Raw genomic sequence first — 19,957 nt, 5'->3', positions numbered from 1 at the left:
CTTGGTGACAGGTCTGACTCTAAAAGACATTATCCAGGCTTTCTAGTTTAAGGACTTTAAATTTCTCATCGGAAAGTATATCTACTGCTGGAAAGTTCATCTAAAATGAGAAGTTAACTTTTTTTCTAATTTCACTTTTTAACTTATTCCTAAACAGAGAAAAGCAAAGATATCTACCTAACATCTCTATAGGCATGAGATCAGTTTACATTACTTTGGAGAAGAAATGCCAAGAACTATGAAAATCTCACTAACAGAATTGGCAGATTATCAGGGACTGCAAACCTCTCTAATACACTATAATGTTATATTAATCTAGTCTAAGAGAAAGTTCAGTAATCTAATTCATGGAACTATGGTACATCCTTGGTAACTACAAATAATGTTTAGAGCAAATGAATTGCTTTATTGTCTATTAATTTCCAATTAATAGCCAATTCCTGACATTCTTCTATAATTTCCTGTGAGGGGAGAAATCAAAAAATAAAAAAGCAAGCTCAAACTGTGATCTTAGAAATTTTCCAGACCACCATTATATCAATCCCTTCAGTGGAGCTAACAGTGATCTAAATAGACAGATTTGCATGTATTTTGGAGTTCTCACCTCTTATCACCAACTTAATCACTAGTGCATATAAAATGTATTGGTAAGAACCTGTAAAATTCTATTGTTATAAACCTAAGTATCCATCAACAGATGAATGGATTAAAAATGTGAAAAAAAATACGTAATGGAATGTTAGTCTTAAAAAAGAAGGAATTCTTTGCCATTTGTGACAAAATGGATGAACCCAGAGGACATTATGCTAAGTGAAATAAGTCAGACATAGAAAGGAAAATACTGTATGATCTCATTTATATGTAGAACAAAAAAAAGTTGGACTCAAAAACAGAGAGAACAGTGGTGGTTGCCAGAAACTGGAGGGTGGGGAAATGGGAAGATGCTGGTCAAAACATAAAATTTGAGTTGTGCAGGATGAATGGGTTCTCAAGATCTAATGTATAGCATGGTGACTATAGCTAATAATACTTCATTGTATACTTGAAATTTGCTGAGAGTAAATCTTGTGTTCTTACCATGCACACACAAAGATAAGCATGTGAAGGAGATGAATATGTTAACTAGATTGATTGTGATGATCATTTCACAATGTATACATATATCAAAACATATTATACACCTCAAATATATACAATTTTTTTGTCACCTTACTTCATTTAACTGGGAAACATTCAATTCTTGTATCATTGGCTTCCTGTATTTTCTCAAGTAAATTTTGGTATGATTTTAGTCTGCCATTGGAGTTTTTTAAAAGTACAATTTATTTAGTAGATCAATCCTTAAAAAGAACATTTATAAAGTTACTTTTGAAGTGCAAGGTGGATTTCACTTAGATTTAAATGTATGTTACCTAAAGGTACTTATTCTAGAACTTTGAACAGAGAGAATCTTTCCAAAAATAATTTTGTTTTGTCAACTGATAAAGACTTGCCTCAATTATTGAACCAGATGTACCTTGAAAAGATCCTTAGTCCTCTCCTGGTGACAGGTCTGACTCTAAAAGACAGTCACCAGGCTTTCTAATAAGGGTTTTTAAATTCTCATCTGAAAGTATGTCTGCAGCTAGAAAGTTCGTTCTAAAATGAGAAGCTAACTTCTTTCTAATTTCATCTTTTTGACCATTGTCTATTGAGAACCCACCATATGCTGGATTTACTGTGATGGATGTTAAAAACAATTAAGTAAACAAAAAAAAATGTGGTCTCTGATATCATATGTGTGCTATCACAAATTGTTATTAGTATATGAATTTTCAAAATGCAACCTAAGTGCACGTTGCGGTTATGTATACTTCACATATTATAGCACAGTATGACAAATATATACTTTGCCTCTGGCAACTATTCCTTAGAGTATTTTATATAAACTTAGAAGCAATGCTTTCCTAAACATTTTAGATTGTCACTACTAACAACTTCATGCTGCCACGTATGATAAAGTTGGATTATTAAAATATATAGCTACAATCTCATCTTGAATTTAGGGCTCAGGCATTTCTGGGGCTCAGGCATTTTTGAGCCTATCTGAATAAATGGTACAACAACCCAATACTCAGTGTTGCTGTTTGCTTTGGAAAGGTTGTCCTGCAGTGAAGAAGTTATCTACTCTGGGGGAGAAGATGATTATGAATGTTGCAGTGTCTACTACTCAGACTTATCTTTCAGCCAAGCTCCCTAGTAATTCCATATATATGTCTTATGGAAGCTATAAATAGGACATGAACAAATCCTACTGCCAACCCAGTTCTTTTTTATAGATTTTTTTTTATTTTTATTTATTTATGATAGTCACAGAGAGAGAGAGAGGCAGAGACACAGGCAGAGGGAGAAGCAGGCTCCATGCACCGGGAGCCCGACGTGGGATTCGATCCCGGGTCTCCAGGATCGCGCCCTGGGCCAAAGGCAGGCGCCAAACCGCTGCGCCACCCAGGGATCCCCCAACCCAGTTCTGTAAAACATTTAGGGTACAAGCAGAAGTCTCCAACCTTGATAAGTTTGATAAAACTACAGCAGAGCATGGTGCCAATGTTGCCAACGGGTGGCAATGTAAGAAGCCATGATACCTGGAAAGGATAATATGCCAAACAGAGTACTGACATAGTCCAGAAATAACCCCAGTGCAGCAATGACCAGGAACAGAGGCAAGTGTCTAGAAGAGTAGCATTGACCCTTACTAGAACTAAGGAGTCCAGCAAAGCACTGATTACACTTATTCATAAGCACAAATGAGACATTCTCAGCCAATCAAATAAACACTGGGGAACTGGGAGGAAGGCTTTTCAAGAGGCCAAAGTCATTTTATGCAGGTGAGAGTAGCCAAACCCAGACTTCCTAAACTCTTTTATGATACAGCTTTCCACTCTAGGGTGCATAGGATATGTCATACATACAAGAAAAGCAAGAAAATAAAATTTGAGCCATCACTTATAATTTGAATCCGTTCTTAGTCACCACCCATTAGAATGTAGGAAATTTTTAGTGCTGATATTCAAAGTTTTCTGATTTTATAAAAAAGGTAAAACTGAAGCATATTTAATCATGTATAATCATTATTTTGCTACATCATAATTAATAAATGGTAAGTAGTTTTCAGAAATGACAGTAATTAGCATTAATTTTATGCAGAAAAATCAATTTTTAGAAAAATTTTTAGTTCATTTTGCCACTTTTCCTATATGCATAATCAGTATTGACATCAAAACTTTTATTTTTTATTTTTTATAATAAGTTTATTTTTTATTGGTGTTCAATTTACCAACATACAGAATAACACCCAGTGCTCATCCCGTCAAGTGCCCCCCTCAGTGCCCGACACCCATTCACCCCCACGCCCCGCCCTCCTCCCCTTCCACCACCCCTAGTTTGTTTCCCAGAGTTAGGAGTCTTTCTGTTCTGTCTCCCTTTCTGATAATTCCCACACATTTCTTCTCCCTTCCCTTATATTCCCTTTCACTATTATTTATATTCCCCAAATGAATGAGACCATATAATGTTTGTCCTTCTCCGACTGACTTATTTCACTCAGCCTAATAACCTCCAGTTCCATCCACGTTGAAGCAAATGGTGGGTATTTGTCATTTCTAATGGCTGAGTAATATTCCATTGTATACATAAACCACATCTTCTTTATCCATTCATCTTTCGTTGGACACCGAGGCTCCTTCCACAGTTTGGCTATTGTGGCCATTGCTGCTATAAACATTGGGGTGCAGGTGTCCCGGCGTTTCATTGCATCTGAAACTTTGGGATAAATCCAAGCAGTGCAAGTCTATTTAACTCTTTGAGGAACCTCCACAAAGTTTTCCAGAGTGGCTGCACCAGTTCACATTCCCACCAACAGTGTAAGAGGGTTCCCTTTTCTCCGCATCCTCTCCAACATTTGTGGTTTCCTGCCTTGTTAATTTTCCCCATTCCCACTGGTGTGAGGTGGTATCTCATTGTGGTTTGGATTTGTATTTCCCTGATGGCAAGTGATGTGGAGCATTTTCTCATGTGCTTGTTGGCCATGTCTATGTCTTCCTCTGTGAGATTTCTCTTCATGTCTTTTGCCCATTTCATGATTGGATTGTTTGTTTCTTTGGTGTTGAGTTTAATAAGTTCTTTATAGATCTTGGAAACTAGCCCTTTATCTGATACGTCATTTGCAAATATCTTCTCCCATTCTGTAGGTTGTCTTTGAGTTTTGTTGACTGTATCCTTTGCTGTGCAAAAGCTTCTTATCTTGATGAAGTCCCAATAGTTCATTTTTGCTTTTGTTTCTTTTGCCTTCGTGGATGTATCTTGCAAGAAGTTGCTGTTGCCAAGTTCAAAAAGGGTGTTGCCTGTGTTCTCCTCTAGGATTTTGATGGAATCTTGTCTCACATTTAGATCTTTCATCCATTTTGAGTTTATCTTTGTGTATGGTGAAAGAGAGTGGTCTAGTTTCATTCTTCTGCATGTGGATGTCCAATTTTCCCAGCACCATTTATTGAAGAGACTGTCTTTCTTCCAATGGATAGTCTTTCCTCCTTTATCGAATATTAGTTGGCCATAAAGTTGAGGGTCCACTTCTGGGTTCTCTATTCTGTTCCATTGATCTATGTGTCTGTTTTTGTGCCAGTACCACACTGTCTTGATGACCACAGCTTTGTAGTACAACCTGAAATCTGGCATTGTGATGCCTCTAGCTATGGTTTTCTTTTTTAAAATTCTCCTGGCTATTCGGGGTCTATTCTGATTCCACACAAATCTTAAAATAATTTGTTCTAAATCTCTGAAGAAAGTCCATGGTATTTTGATAGGGATTGCATTAAACGTGTAAATTGCCCTGGGTAACATTGACATTTTCACAATATTAATTCTGCCAATCCATGATCATGGAATATTTTTCCATCTCTTTGTGTCTTCCTCAATTTCTTTCAGAAGTATTCTATAGTTTTTAGGGTATACATCCTTTACCTTTGTGGTTAGGTTTATTCCTAGGTATCTTATGCTTTTGGGTGCAATTGTAAATGGGATTGACTCCTTAATTTCTCTTTCTTCACTCTCATTGTTACTGTATAGAAATGCCACTGACTTCTGGGCATTGATTTTGTATCCTGCAACGCTACCAAATTGCTGTATGAGTTCTAGCAATCTTGGGGTGGAGGCTTTTGGGTTTTCTATGTAGAGTATCATGTCATTGGCGAAGAGGGAGGGTTTGATTTCTTCTTTGCCAATTGGAATGCCTTTAATGTCTTTTTGTTGTCTGATTGCTGAGGCTAGGACTTCCAGTACTATGTTGAATAGCAGTGGTGAGAGTGGACATCCCTGTCTTGTTCCTGATCTTAGGGGAAAGGCTCCCAGTGCTTCCCCATTGAGAATGATATTTGCTGTGGGCTTTTCGTAGATGGCTTTTAAGATGTTGAGGAATGTTCCCTCTATCCCTACACTCTGAAGAGTTTTGATCAGGAATGGATGCTGTATTTTGTCAAATGCTTTCTCTGCATCTAATGAGAGGATCATATGGTTCTTGGTTTTTCTCTTGCTGATATGATGAATCACATTGATTGTTTTATGAGTGTTGAACCAGCCTTGTGTCCCAGGGATAAATCCTACTTGGTCATGGTGAATAATTTTCTTAATGTACTGTTGGATCCTATTGGCTAGTATCTTGTTGAGAATTTTTGCATCCATGTTCATCAGGGATATTGGTCTGTAATTCTCCTTTTTGGTGGGGTCTTTGTCTGGTTTTGGAATTAAGGTGATGCTGGCCTCCTAGAATGAATTTGGAAGTACTCCATCTCTTTCTATCTTTCCAAACAGCTCTAGTAGAATAGGTATGGTTTCTTCTTTAAACGTTTGATAAAATTCCCCTGGAAGCCATCTGGCCCTGGACTTTTGTGTCTTGGGAGGTTTTTGATGACTGCTTCAATTTCCTCCCTGGTTATTGGCCTGTTCAGGTTTTCTATTTCTTCCTGTTCCAGTTTTGGTAGTTTGTGGCTTTCCAGGTATGCGTCCATTTCTTCTGCATTGCCTAATTTATTGGCGTATAGCTGTTCATAATATGTTTTTAAAATCGTTTGTATTTCCTTGGTGTTGGTAGTGATCTCTCCTTTCTCATTCATGATTTTATTAATTTGAGTCTTCTCTCTCTTCTTTTTAATAAGGCTGGCTAATGGTTTATCTATCTTATTAATTCTTTCAAAGAACCAACTCCTGGTTCTGTTGATCTGTTCCACAGTTCTTCTGGTCTCGATTTCGTTGAGTTCTGCTCGAATCTTAATTAACTCTCTTCTTCTCCTGGGTGTAGGATCTATTTGCTTTTTTTTTTCTCTCGCTCCTTTATGTGTATGGTTAGCTTTTGTATTTGAGTTCTTTCCAGTTTTTGAATGGATGCTTGTATTGTGATGTATTTCCCCCTTAGGACTGCTTTTGCTGCATCCCAAAGATTTTGAACGGTTGTATCTTCATTCTCATTAGTTTCCATGAATCTTTTTAATTCTTCCTTAATTTCCTGGTTGACCCTTTCATCTTTTAGCAGGATGGTCCTTAACCTCCACGTGTTTGAGGTCCTTCCAAACTTCTTGTTGTGATTTAGTTCTAATTTCAAGGCATTATGGTCTGAGAATATGCAGGGGACGATCCCAATCTTTTGGTATCAGTTCAGACCCGATTTGTGACCCAGTATGTGGTCTATTCTGGAGAAAGTTCCATGTGCACTTGAGAAGAATGTGTATTCAGTTGAGTTTGGATGTAAAGTTCTGTAAATATCTGTGAAATCCAACTGGTCCAGTGTATCATTTAAAGCTCTCATTTCTTTGGAGAGTTGTGCTAAAAGACCTATGGAGTGTAGAAAGAACTAGATTGAAGTCACCAAGTATAAGTGTATTATTATCTAATTTTGTCTTTGGTTATTAATTGATATACTTGGCAGCTCCAATGTTATGGGCATAAACATTCATGATTGTTAGGTCCTCTTGTTGGATAGATCCCTTAAATATGGTATCGTGTCCCTCTTCATCTCTTATTACAGTCTTTGGGGTCAATTTTAGTTTATCTGATATAAGGATGGGTACTCCTGCTTTCTTTTGAGGACCATTTGAATGGTAAATGGTTCTCCAACCTTTTATTTTCAGGCTGTAGGTGTCCTTCTGTCTAAAATCAGTCTCTTGTAGACAGCAAATAGATGGGTCCTGCTTTTTTATCCAGTCTGAAACCCTGCGCCTTTTGATGGGGTCATTAAGCCCGTTCACGTTCAGAGTTACTATTGACAGATATGAGTTTAGTGTCATCATGATATCTATTCAGTCCTTGTTTTTGTGGATTGTTCCGCTGAACTTCTTATTAAAGGGGAATTTTAAGAGGGAGGGGCCTGTTGTGCTGATTTTGAGGTGTTAGCACTTGGGGGAGCTGCCCTGCCCCCTGCCTGGTGCAGGGCTCAGTGGGGGTTGGTCACCCCGTGAGGCCGTAGGAGGAACAACCCCAGTGGCGGGGCCAGCTCTGGAGCCCTGGAGTCAGCTCCCGCAGTTAACTCTGGAGCTCTCCATCTGCAGGGCCTGGAGGCTCCGGGGCGGGGCCGCTGATCTGCTCAGCTCGGGGCAGGAGCGTCCTTGCGGTCCTGGGCCCTCCCGGCCTCTGCCTGTCCCGGTGGAGGCCGGATCCTGGGCTGTGTCCCGGCGCCCTGGGCTCCGGGGCCTGCGCTGTTTGATTCGCGCTCCCGGCCCGCAGCCCCCTCTGCGGAGCCATTGCCCGAGCCCCTCCGAGCTGCTCCGGGTCCCGCCGTGCGTGCTGCAGCCCTTAGGGAGCTCGGCGCACTCTTCCCGGGGCGCAGGTGTCTGTTAGTGTCCCAGGGAGCCCGAGGGCATCCCCGCCCTCCTGGGGTCCTGCTCTAACTCCCTGCGAGCGCCTTTCCGCCTGGGAAGGTTGGTGCAGCTCCTGCTTCTCCAGGACGAGCTCTCCTGTCCTGGGGACACTCGCCCTCCCCCTTGGAGGCCTTTTGTTTCTTTATTTCTTTTTCCCCGTCTTCCTACCTTGATAGAAGCGCGAACTCTTCTCACCGTAGCATTCCAGCTGGTCTCTCTTTAAATCTCAGGCCGAATTCGTAGATTTTCAGGATGATTTGAAGGTTATCTAGGTAATTTGGTGGGGACAGGTGATTTGGGGACCCTACTCTTCCGTCGTCTTGCCCCTCCTCCCCGACATTAAAACTTTTAATCGCTATCATATTCTTTGATACACAGACACACACCCACATTTAAACTGATGACCAGACAAGTTTCTCAACCTTACTATCATCATCAGCAAGGGTTGTATGTCTTATGCTTAGTTGCTGAAGAGTGCTGGCTTGATAGTCTAACAGTAATCCCAAATGTGACTTTCATGTGAAGAGTCAGGCACAGGTAATAAGATGAGAAATTAAGGTGGGTGGTGGAGAGAGAACATGATACAAATGTATCACTCAACACTTCTCAGATGTAAATAAAGAAGAATATGTGGAAGACCCCATGTGGTCAAGTCTAGATTTCTTGTTACTCTTCCGGTACCAAATCTCCACTAGATACCTTACGATAATTCCGTTAGTTGTGACAGGTTTGAGAATTTCTTCCATGTGTGAAGATGTCTTCTACTTTATTTGTATAACTAAAATTCTTTTCTGAGTAACAATTTATTGGCATAGATAAGAGTCTACTATCAAGTAATAGTTGTGATTATATTCACAATAATTTCTATGAGTTTGTACTAGAATCTTGAAATTATATATGTCAGATGATCAAATAAATATGATTCTACTTGTGGTAACGGCAGATTTTGTCATTTGTACCAATCCTTCCTAAGGGCTAAGAACAATTTAAAAAACTGGTCAAATTATTAAAAAGCATACTATTTGAAGATATTAGAAGGCTACTAAAGCAAGAAAGAATTATGAAGTAAATATCAAGGCAAAGAGGGAAATCCAGAGAGGTGAACTTAGCACGGGAGGCACACTTCTCCCAAAAAAAGCATCAACTGCTTGCAGTAGAAATACAAAGGAGGCAGAGAAGCTGAAAAGTATTTTCTTTTCTGTTTTTAGATCTTAACATTTTATTACACTGTGATTGCTCATGATTATATTACATATTTCATTGTTGAAAACATTTATTTTTATTTTTTTAAATTTCTATTTATTGGAGTTCAATTTGCCAACATATAGCATAACACCCAGTGCTCATCCCATCAAGTGCCACCCTCAGTGCCTGTCACCCAGTTACCCAGCCCCCCACCCACTTCCCTTTCCACCACCCCTTGTTCATCTCCCAGAGTTAGGAGTCTCTCATGTTCTGTCACCCTCTCTGATATTTCCCACTCATTTTCTCTCCTTTCCCCTAAATCCTTTTCACTATTTTTTATATTCCCCAAATGAATGAGACCATATAATGTTTGTCCTTCTCCGATTGACTTATTTCACTAACATAATACCCTCCAGGTCCATCCACATTGAAGCAAATGGTGGGTATTTGTTGTATCTGATGGCTGAGTAATATTCCATTGTTTACACAAACTGCATCTTCGTTATCCATTCATCTGTCAATGGACACTGAGGGTCCTTCCACAGTTTGGCTATTGTGGACATTGCTGCTAGAAACATTGGGGTGCAGGGTGTCCCGGCGTTTCACTGCATCTGTATCTTTGGGGTAAATCCCCAGCAGTGCAATTGCTGGGTCTTAGGGCAGATCTATTTTTAACTCTTTGAGGAACCTCCACAAGTTTTCCAGAGTGGCTGCACCAGTTCACATTCCCACCAAGAGTGTAAGAGGGTTCTCCTTTCTACACATCCTCTCCAACATTTGTTACATTTGTTGTTTCCTGTCTTGTTAATTTTCCCCATTCTCACTGGTGTGAGGTGGTATCTCATTGTGGTTTGGATTTGTATTTCCCTGATGGCAAGTGATGTGGAGCATTTTCTCATGTGCTTGTTGGCCATGTCTATGTCTTCCTCTGTGAGATTTCTCTTCATGTCTTTTGCCCATTTCATGATTAGATTGTTTGGTTCTTTGCTGTTGAGTTTAATAAGTTCTTTATAGATCTTGGATACTAGCCCTTTATCTGATAGGTCATTTGCAAATATCCTCTCCCATTCTGTAGGTTGTCTTTTAGTTTTGTTGACTGTTTCTTTTGCTGTGCAGAAGCTTCTTATCTTGATGAAGTCCCAATAATTAATTTTTGCTTTTGTTTCTCTTGCCTTCATAGATGTATCTTGCAAGAAGTTGCTGTGGCCGAGTTCAAAAAGGGTGTTGCCTGTGTTCTCCTCCAGGATTTTGATGGAATCTTGTCTCACATTTAGATCTTTCATCCATTTTGAGTTCATCTTTTTGTCTGGTGTAAGAGAGTGGTCTAGTTTCATTCTTCTGCATGTGGATGTCCAATTTTCCCAGCACCATTTATTGAAGTGACTGTCTTTTTTCCAGTGGATAGTCTTTCCTCCTTTGTCGAATATTAGTTGACCATAAAGTTGAGGGTCCACTTCTGGATTCTCTATTCTGTTCCATTGATCTATGTGTCTGTTTTTGTGGCAGTACCACACTGTCTTGATGACCACGGCTTTGTAGTACAACCTGAAATCTGGCATTGTGATGCCCTCAGCTATGGTTTTCTTTTTCAATATTCCCCTGGCTATTCGGGGTCTTTCTGATTCCACACAAATCTTAAAAGGATTTATTACAACTCTCTGAAGAAAGTCCATTGTATTTTGGTAGGGATTTCATTAAATGTGTAAATTGCCCTGGATAGCATCAACATTTTCACAATATTAATTCTGCCAATCCATGAGCATTGAATATTTTTTCATCTCTTTGTGTCTTCCTCAATTGCTTTCAGAAATGTTCTGTAGTTTTTAGGGTATAGGTCCTTTACCTCTTTGGTTAGGTTTATTCCTAGGTATCTTATGCTTTTGGGTGCAATTGTAAATGGGATTGACTCCTTAATTTCTCTTTCTTCACTCTCATTGTTACTGTATAGAAATGCCACTGACTTCTGGGCATCGATTTTGTATCCTGCCACACTGCCGAATTGCTGTATGAGTTCTAGCAATCTTGGGGTGGAGTCTTTGGGTTTTCTATGTAGAGTATCATGTCATCGGTGAAGAGGGAGAGTTTGACTTCTTTGCCAATTTGAATGCCTTTTATTTCTTTTTGTTGCCTGATTGCTGAGGTTAGGTCATCTAGTACTATGTTGAATAACAATGGTGAGAGAGGACATCCCTGTCGTGTTCCTGATTTCAGGGGAAAGGCTCTCAGTTTTTCCCCACTGAGAATGATATTTGTGTGGGCTTTTCACAAATGGCTTTTAAGATGCTGAGGAACGTTCCCTCTATCCCTATACTCTGAAGAGTTTTGATCAGGAATGGATGCTGTATTTTGTCAAATGCTTTCTCTGCCTCTATTGAGAGGATCCTATGGTTGTTGTTTTTTCTCTTGTTGATATGATCTATCACGTTGATTGCTTTACGAATGTTGAACCAGCCTTGCATCCCGGAGATAAATCCCACTTGGTCATGCTGAGTAATCTTCTTAATGTATTGTTGGATCCTATTGGCTAGTATCTTGTTGAGAATTTTTGCATCCATGTTCATCAGGGATATTGGTCTATAATTCTCCTTTTTGGTGGGGTCTTTGTCTGGTTTTGGAATTAAGGTGATGCTGACCTCATAAAATGAGTTTTGAAGTATTCCATCCCTTTCTATCTTTCAGAACAGCTTTAGTAGAATAGGTATTGTTTCTTCTTGAAATGTTTGATAGAATTTCCCTGGAAGCCATCTGGCCCTGGACTCTTGTGTCTTGGGAGGTTTTTGATGACTGCTTCAATTTCCTCCCTGGTTATTGGCCTATTCAGGTTTTCTATTTCTTCCTGTTCCAGTTTAGGTAGTTTGTGGTTTTCCAGAAATGCGTCCATTTCTTCTACATTGCCTAATTTATTGGCGTATAGCTGATCATAATAAGTTTTTAAGATCGCTTGTATTTCCTTGGTGGTGGTGGTGGTGATCTCTCCTTTTTCATTCATGATTTTATTAATTTGAGTCTTTTCTCTCTTCTTTTTAATAAGGCTGGCTAATTATTTATCTATCTTATTAATTCTTTGAAAGAACCAAATCCTGGTTTTATTAATTTGTTCCACAGTTTTTCTGGTCTCTATTTCATTGAGTTCTGCCGAATCCTTATTAACTCTCTTCTTCTGCTGGGTGTAGGATCTATTCTCGGTTTTTTCTCCAGCTCCTTTAGTGCAAGGTTAGCTTTTGTATTTGAGGTTTTTCCAGTTTATTTGAGGGATGCTTGTATTGTGATGTATTTCCCTCTTAGGACCGCCTTTGCTGTATCCCAAAGTTTTTGATGTATCTTCATTCTCATTAGTTTCCATGAATCTTTTTAATTCTTCCTTAATTTCCTGGTTGACCCTTTCATCTTTTAGCAGGATGGTCCTTAACCTCCACGTGTTTGAAGTCCTTCTAAACTTCTTCTTGTGATTTAGTTCTAATAGCAAAGTATTATGGTCTGAAAATATGCAGGGGACAATCCCAATCTTTTGGTATTGGTTAAGACCTGATTTGTGACCCAGTATGTGGTCTATTCTGGAGAAAGTTCCATGTGCACTTGAGAAAAATGTGTATTCAGTTGCATTTGGATGTCAAGTTCTGTAAATATCTGTGAAATCCATCTGGTCCAGTGTGTCATATAAAGCTCTTGTTTCTTTGGAAATGTTGTGCTTAGAAGACCTGTCGATTGTAGAAAGCACTACATTCAAGTCACCAAGTATAAGTATATTATTATCTAAATATGTCTTAACTTTGTTTATTAATTGATTGATATACTTGGCAGCTCCCATATTCAGGGCATAAATATTCATGATTGTTAGGTCCTCTTGTTGGATAGATCCTTTAAGTATGATATATTGTCCCTCTTCATCTCTTACTACAGTCTTTGGCATAAACTTTAATTTATCTTATATAAGGATGGCTACCCCTGTTTTCTTTTGAGGACCATTTGAATAGTAAATGGTTCTCCAACCTTTTATTTTCAGGCTGTATGTGTCCTTATGTCTAAAATGAATCTCTTGTAGACAGCAAATAGATGGGTCTTGCTTTTTTATCCAGTCTGAATCCCTGTTCCTTTTTTGGGGTTATTAAGCCCATTCACATTCAGAGTTACTATTGAAAGATATGAATTTAGTGTCATCATTATACCTATTCAGTCCCTGTTTTTGTGGATTGTTTCCTTGGACTTCCTCTTTCTATTACAGAGTCCCCCTTAGTATTTCTTGAGAGCTGGTTTGGAGGTCACATATTCTTTCAGTTTCTGCCTATCTTGGAAGCTCTTTAACTCTCCTTCTATTCTGAATGAGAGCTTTGCTGGATAAAGTATTCTTGGCTGCATGTTCTTCTCATTTAGGACCCTGAATATATCCTGCCAGCCCTTTCTGGCTTGCCAGGTCTCTGTGGAGAGGTCTACTGTTTTCCTAATGTTTCTCCCCATAAAAGTTAGAGATTTCTTGTCTCTTGCTGCTTTAAGGATCTTTATCTTTGGAATTTGCAAGTTTCACTATTAAATGTAGAGGTGTTGAACGGTTTTTATTGATTTTTGGGGGATATCTCTATCTCCTGGATCTGAATGCCTGTTTCCCTTCCCAGGTTAGGGAAGTTCTCAGCTATGATTTGTTCAAATACATATTCTGGGCCTCTGTCCCTTTCATTGTCCTCGGAAACCCCAATTAAACGTAGATTTTTACCTCCGAGGCTGTCGTTTATTTCCCTTAACCTATCCTCATGATCTTTTAATTGTTTTTCTCTTTTTTCCTCAGTTTCCCTCCTTGCCATCAACTTGTCTTCTATGTCACTCACTCGTTCTTCCACCTCATTAACCCTTGAGGTTAGGACCTCCAGTTTGGATTGCATCTCATTTAATTGATTTTTAATTTCAGCCTGATTAGATCTAAATTCTGCTGTCATGAAGTCTCTTGAATCCTTTATGCTTTTTTTCTAGAGCCACCAGTAGCTTTATAATTGTCTTTCTGAATTGGCTATCTGACATTGAATGGTAATCCAAATTTTGTAACTCTATGGGATAGAGGACTGTTTCTGATTCTTTCTTTTGAGGTGATTTTTTCCTTCTAGTCATTTTACTCAGCGCAGAGTGGCCAAAAACAAGTTGTACTGGAAAAAGGAGAAAAAGAGAGAAAAAAAGAAAAAAGAAGAAAGAAAAAGGGCGGGGGGAACAAACAGAAAACAAAAAACAAGGGGGAGTATCCTCTGATTCTAAATCCCTCGGTCTTCCCCTGGAACTTCCCAGTGCTGCTTGGTCAATAACTTGCTTTTCCCCTATCCTTCTAGCTGGTCTTCTGGGAGAGGGGCCTGCTGTGCTGACTCTCAGGTGTGTGCACTTGGAGGAGCTGCTCAGCCCCCTGCCTGGTGCAGGGCTCAGTGGGAGTTGTTTACCCTGTTTATCCTGTGAGGCCACTGTGAGGCTCAGTGGTGGTTGTTTATCCCGTGAGGCCCCAGGAGGAAGAACAACAGTGGCAGCAGCCAGCTTTCCAGCCCTGGAGTCAGGTCTCGTGTTAACTACCGCAGCTCCCAGTCTGCAGGGGCCTGGATGCTCGGGGGCGGGGCGCTGATCTGAACAGCTCGGGGCCGACCAGCCGCAGGTGCGTCCTTGCTGCCCTGTGCTCTCCCAGCCTTCTCCTGTTCTGGGGGGAGCGCCGGATCCTGGGCTGTGTACCCCAGCGCCCTGGGCTCCTGGGCCTGCGCCGCTGGCATTGCAATCCCCGGCAGCGCAGCTCCCTCCGTCCGGAGCTGCCTCCGAGCTACTCCCGGGTCCAGCTGGCGCGCTGCAGCCCTTTAGGGAGCTTGGGCGCCGGGTATGGCGCACTCTCCCCGGGGTGCAAGTGCTCTGTTAGTGTCCCCGGGAGCCTGAGGGCATCCCCACCCCTCCTGCGGTCCTGCCCGAGCTCCCTGCGGGCGCCTTTCTGTCCGGGAAGATTGATGCAGCTCCTGCTTCTCCGGGCCTGGGCTTTCCTGTCCTGGGGGCACTCACCTCGGCCTTAGCCCGGCTCCTCATGGGGACCCCCCCACTGGATGCTTTTTTGTTTATTTTTTTTCCATTTTCCTACCTTGATAGAAGCCCAAACTCTTCTCACTGTAGCATTCCAGCTGTTCTCTCTTTAAATCTCAGACCGAATTTGTAGGTTTTCAGGATGATTTGAAAGTTATCTAGGTAGGTTGGTGGGGAAAGGTGACTTGGGGACCCTACTCTTCCACCATCTTGCCAGCAACTCCTGAAAAGTATTTTCAATAGGACTTACTAAGTTAGGAAAAAATACATGGAATCCAGGGATCACTAAAAGAAATACTAAACCTCCTGTTTTGGATGGGGACCTTGAATCCTCTCATCTGGAAATAAGAGTGAAAGCAAAATAAAACCTTTCTCTTCAGATCTAAAACCTAACTACAGATCATCTCATGTGTAATTGAATTAGGGAATCCCAGGATAACTAGTGTTGGTAAATATCTGCCCAAAACTAATATCCAGGAGGAATGTAACATTATATCAATTTTCAAATTATCTTCAGATTTGGTTATTTTTATTTTCTGGCACCCAATAAAAACTAGCCAACCTATATATAAGAATGTAATTTTAAACATAAGATAAATAAAAGACAATAGAAACAAAATCAGAAGATATCCAGATAAGTTATAGTTACCAGACACCATCTAAAGTAACTACACTTGGGCAGCCCAGATGGCTCAGCAGTTTAGCGCCACCTTCAGCTCAGAGTGTGATCCTGGAGTCCCGGGATGGAGTCTGTGAATTGAGTCCCACATCAGGCTCCCTGCATGGAGCCTGCCTCTCTCTCTCTCTCTCTCTCTCTCTGTGTGTCTCTCATGAAAAAATAAATAATCTTTTAAAAAAATAAAGTAACTATGCTTAATATATTAAGGAAATAAAGCACAAAATCAAACATTTATGTATAAAATCGGAAACTCTAGAAAAGAACCAAATGGTAATTCTAAAACTGAAAAGTTGAAAAATTTTAAATATAAAATTAAGAACTTGATGGAAATTAAACAGTATATTAGACATAGCTAAAGAGACAATAAAGAAATTACAATATACGTGCGAAGAGATCATCATGTGTAATTGATTATAATCTATTATAATCAATATAGTTAGTTTACTATATAGTTATAATTATATAACTAGTTATAATTAGTTTTACTAATACTCCTTTACCTATTTAAGCCATAGGCCAGCAATGGTCCCCTCCTCAGTTGGGCAGTATTGTTCTCAGGGTTACCCTCACCTGCCTCAGTAATTTTGCATTAGCTTCCATCAGTATTCTGCAGCCATTTCTTCAACCTCTCCTCTTTCAACTACTCTGCCTGGAACATTCTTCCTCACTATAGCAGACACAGTGTCAATATATTTCTATCCTGATTTAGTCACTCAGTTACTAGTTGTTCATTTGTAACTCAACAAAACTAAATTTAGGTCTGGTGGTAATGCTAGGTGATATATAACTTCTCTTTTTGATCCTAACACTCAACATCATCAACAAAAACAAATATATATGTTATATATTTCAGACACTATTGTAGGTGCTGGGAGATGGGATGCATCTGTGAAAGCAAAAGGGAAGCTAGCGAACAAACACCAAAAAGTTAAAAAAAATCTCTGTTCTCCAAGAAAGGTAAATGTACCATCAACAAACAATAGATATAAGTAAATAAATAACTATAAATATTCTAGAATGTGAATTACATGATGGTGAGTACACAGTGTTGTTTTTCTTCTTTATACTACAATTGAGCTAAGGTTGAAAGAGACATGTATTTTTATTATTTTAGTTCTAGAAATCTGTTTAGATTAACCTTATGACCCAGCATATGGTGAATTTTTTAAATGCTCTTTTATGCTGGGAAAGAATGAATATTCGGTGAAGTATTCTTTACATTTGGGTTAGATGAGTTTTGCTAATGACAATGTTTAATAAAAATTATTTAACAACTTTTGCTCTTACTCATTTTTTGTCTGCACAACTCATTACTGACAAAGGTGTGCAAATTTGGATCATTATACTGTTCATTTCTCCATCTTTCTTTTTACTTTTGGTAAATTTTGCTTTACAATTAACAAGGATATATAAGTTAGGTGCATGAAAAGTTGGAGTTATTTTATGTTCTTTGTGAATTAAACCTTTAGTATGACAGGCCTCTCTTTATCTCTGATTATCCTTTTTGCCTTAAAGTCTTTTTTTTTTTTTTTTGCTTAATGTTTGGTGTTTGATATGTCAACTTAAACTTTTTTTTAGTTATATTTGTATTACGTAGTTTCTCTGGAGCATTTCTTAGCTCCAGGTCTTCTGTAAGGCTGCAAGCAGTGTGCTGGCTGAGACTATGGACATCACAAGGTTCTACTAGGGGAGTAGCTTCTAAGAGGTCTCATGTGGCTTCACAGACTATTGACCAGAGAATTGGTTCTCTGCCATATGGGTTTTTCCATTAGAGCGGCTTGAAATATGGCATCTGAGCTGTTCTCTCATGCTCTTGCTTGATTGTCCTGAGGAAAGTCACCTGCTATGCTGTGAGCTTTCCCAGAGAACTGAAGCCTTCTAACTGCCACTTGAGTGAGTTTGGAAATAAGCCTTCTGATGACTGTTTCCCTGGCCAGCACCTTAATTGCAGCTTTCTGAGAACCTGAGCCAGAGGCACCCACTCAAGCCATGCCAGTATTCCTGACATAATAATGGTTGCTATTTTAAGCTGCTGAATTTTAGGGGTAATATGTCTATGCAGAAATGGATAACTAATACTAAACTACCAAGTGTTAAGTTTTCTGGCTTATAGAAACTATGTAAGTTATTTTCTTATAGGAATAATCTTGTTTAAATCAATAACATTTGCTTCCCCCACCCCCCAATTTTATTAATATATAGCTGACACACAATATTGCATAATTTTAAGGTATACAGCATAATGACTTGACATGTGTATATATTTTGAAATGATTACCACGGTAACTTTAGTTAACATCTGTCACCTCAAAAAGTTAAAATTGTTTTTCTTTGCAGTGAGAATTTTCAGGATTTGTTCTCTTCAAATATACTATAGAACATTGTTAACTATAGTCATCATTTTATCCTCAGTATTTATTTATGACTGTAAGCTTGTACCTTTTGACCACCTTTACCAAATTCCCCCACCCTTGCTTTTTTTAACTGATTAAAATCAATACAGAAATTTATTATATGGCCCAGTGGTTATCATACAAATCTCAAGGGCTATGTCTGGGCTTAATAAGTGACTGGAGCAAAAACTAGACTCTTTTATTTTTTTATTTTTTATTTTTTAAATAATAAATTTATTTTTTATTGGTGTTCAATTTGCCATCATACAGAATAACACCCAGTGCTCATCCCATCAAGGGCCCACCTCAGTGCCTGCCACCCAGTCACCCCCACCCCTGCCCACCTCCCCTTCCACCACCCCTAGTTCGTTTCCCAGAGTTAGGAGTCTTCCATGTTCTGTCTCCCTTTCTGATATTTCCCACTTATTTTTCCTCCTTTCCCCTTTATTCCCTTTCACTATTATTTATATTCCCCAAATGAATGAGACCATATAATGTTTGTCCTTCTCCGATTGACTTATTTCACTCAGCATAATACCCTCCAGTTCCATCCACTAGACTCTTTTATTAATCAAGATCACCCTTTCATTTTTATGTTATAGTTTTTCTGTTTCTCCCTCTGCATGATTACAGATACTTTTCTGCCTCTATCTTATTAATATGTGTCTATTTTAGTAAACCTTCCTGAATACAAGTTATGTATTATGTAATACAAGTCCTAAGTTATGGTGTACTTGTAGTTCTGTGCTGATACATTTATTAACTTATACTTAAAAGCTAATCCTTTTCAACTGAAATTGTCCCATTTGGTTTGGTTTAAATCCCAAATCCAAGTGCTAAGAAAAGACCAATACGAATTCCCTAGAGGTGTCATCTCTCGGATTCAGTGTGATTATCATTCACCTCTACTCCCATTTGGAATTCAACTCAACTGAGAAATTGGGACAAAAGTCAGAGTGATCAAAATACCCATTTTGTTTCTGGGAAAGCTACTTTGCATGGGGAGGAACATCATTTCTTTTTAAGACAGCTGATCCCCCAAGCTTTCCAGTGATATCTAAAGCTATTAATTGATAGTGACTGTACATGAAATGTGAAGGAATTGGAAGTTGCCAAAAACCTATCATTTGCACTGACCAATAGGAAGCATAGTAGAATGGAAATGCCTACCCTAAAGGCCTCTTGAGAGTTGAAGAATCATCAGTTAGTCTGGCATGGGACTCAAAGATCTGCTTTTTTATAAGTACTGGGTGATTTTGAGGTGGTCCATGAAGCACACTTTAATAAACAGCCAAAAAAGAAGAGCAACTAAAGAGAAGAAGCAAGGAAATTGCACAGAGGAAAAGAACGGAAAATGAAATACACAATGGGGGTGACAGGTAAATTTCTGTAGGTGTCAAGAAGTTTGTGTACATTTGATCTCATCTTGAGATATATAACTATTACATCTTTCAGGAGTTAGTCAAATATTTCAAAATGCTTTCTTATTAAATTGCACAGTATTTTAATGATCAGCAAACTTTTTCCATAAAGGGCCAGAAAGTAAATATTTTAGGCTTTGTGGGCTATACAGTGTCTTTTCACTCGATCCTGCCATTGTGGCACAAAAGTAACCATTAATGATATGTAAATGAATTGCATGATTATGGTTCAGTAAAACTTTATTTACAAAACTGGCAATGGATGGTATTTGCCTATGAGCCATAGTTTGCCAGTCTCTGATAGTTAGTTGATTAGTAAGTATTGTCAGCTATTTGAGGAACACAGGAGAGTTAATTGCATTTCTAAAA

The 19,957-nt window shown here is 39.1% G+C and overlaps 1 protein-coding gene across 14 annotated transcripts in view; it reads left to right on the top strand.

Moving 5' to 3' along the window:
- Nucleotides 1-19,957, top strand: part of GNGT1 (G protein subunit gamma transducin 1) — a 340,050-nt gene that overhangs the window by 198,988 nt on the left and 121,105 nt on the right. For 5 of the 14 annotated variants that reach the window (XM_077856902.1, XM_077856900.1, XM_077856907.1 and 2 more), the window contains one exon: nt 16,628-16,731. The exons of the other annotated variants lie outside the window; for them this stretch is intronic. The gene's annotated coding sequence lies outside the window, so the exon portion shown is untranslated. The remainder of the gene's footprint in view (nt 1-16,627; nt 16,732-19,957) is intronic. 14 annotated transcript variants of the gene reach the window in all.

Source organism: Canis aureus, chromosome 18, assembly GCF_053574225.1.
Source record: "Canis aureus isolate CA01 chromosome 18, VMU_Caureus_v.1.0, whole genome shotgun sequence".
NCBI lineage: Eukaryota > Metazoa > Chordata > Mammalia > Carnivora > Canidae > Canis > Canis aureus.
Note: the sequence above shows the minus strand (reverse complement) of the source record. Positions and strands in the feature narration are given on the sequence as shown.